Consider the following 1,221-nt stretch of genomic DNA (forward strand, 5'->3'; position numbering starts at 1 on the left):
AAAAGTGTGAATTTAATCATAGTTTGTAGAAACTATTAAAATAATAAATATGGACATCGTATTAAATCGTTAAAGACGAGAACTTACGATAAAAATTAAGAAATTGTTCAATTTGATTTTGTTATAGTGGAAAAACCGTCTTTTACTATGTCAAAAAATCGTTATCGTTTGATTGACATCCCGACACCTCGTCAAGTTACATAAGGAACACGCAAGTCGCACGCGAGCTTGAATTCCCGGAGAGTGAACATCGAGAAAGAACTTAAATATAAGGTAAATAAAAAAAAATATCAAATAATAACATTGAAACTAGTAATTTATACCGTCCGAGCCATTAATTTACAACATTTAAGTTATTAATTTATAACATTTAAACCATTAATTTCTAACATCCAAACTATTAATTTATAACCATTTAAGCTATTAATTTGTAACCTATACGCTATTAATTTACAACAATTGGACCATTAAATAACAACATTTAAAACTTTTATTTTAACATTTAAACTATTAATTAACAACATTAGAAACATTTATTTATTACATTTAAACCATTAATTTATAACATTTAAACTATTAATTTATAACATTTAACCTATTAATTAATAACAACTAAACCATTAATTTATTACAATCAAACCATTAATTAACGACATTTTAACCATTACTTAATAGCAATTAAAGCATTAAGTTATAATATTTAAACTGTTGAGAATTTTGAATCTTTGAAACCGAAATGATGTTATAGGAACACAAAATTTACACTTTTAATTAATATTGAAATAGTTATACATTTATTTAATGTACGATCTCTATTATATTTATCGATAAATATTTGCACGCGTCTCAGCAATTTCTTCTATACTCGACTATTAACCGACTGTTCCAGATGCTTCTAACGACTGAACTGTTTACATTCATCTGTTTTCGAGACGCCGCGCACACACATACTTCCACACATTGATACTCGCATACAAGTTCTCTTACTGCTAGTCCAGTACAGAAAATTATACATATCTCATCATACCTCTTTAATTTTTTGTGCTGCATATTCATTTCCTTTTATAAGTCAATCAAACTATTCTTAAAAGTAATCTAAAATTTTCAAATTTGTTTCTCCCTAGAGCCTTCGTTAAAATATCAGCTACATTATTTTCTGAGTCTACTTTTATAATGTCAATCTCTTTATTTTCGTAACTTTCATTCACAAAATGGAAGTGA

The sequence above is a fragment of the Bombus pyrosoma genome, unplaced genomic scaffold (genome assembly GCF_014825855.1).
Source record: "Bombus pyrosoma isolate SC7728 unplaced genomic scaffold, ASM1482585v1 HiC_scaffold_4713, whole genome shotgun sequence".
Taxonomy (NCBI): domain Eukaryota; kingdom Metazoa; phylum Arthropoda; class Insecta; order Hymenoptera; family Apidae; genus Bombus; species Bombus pyrosoma.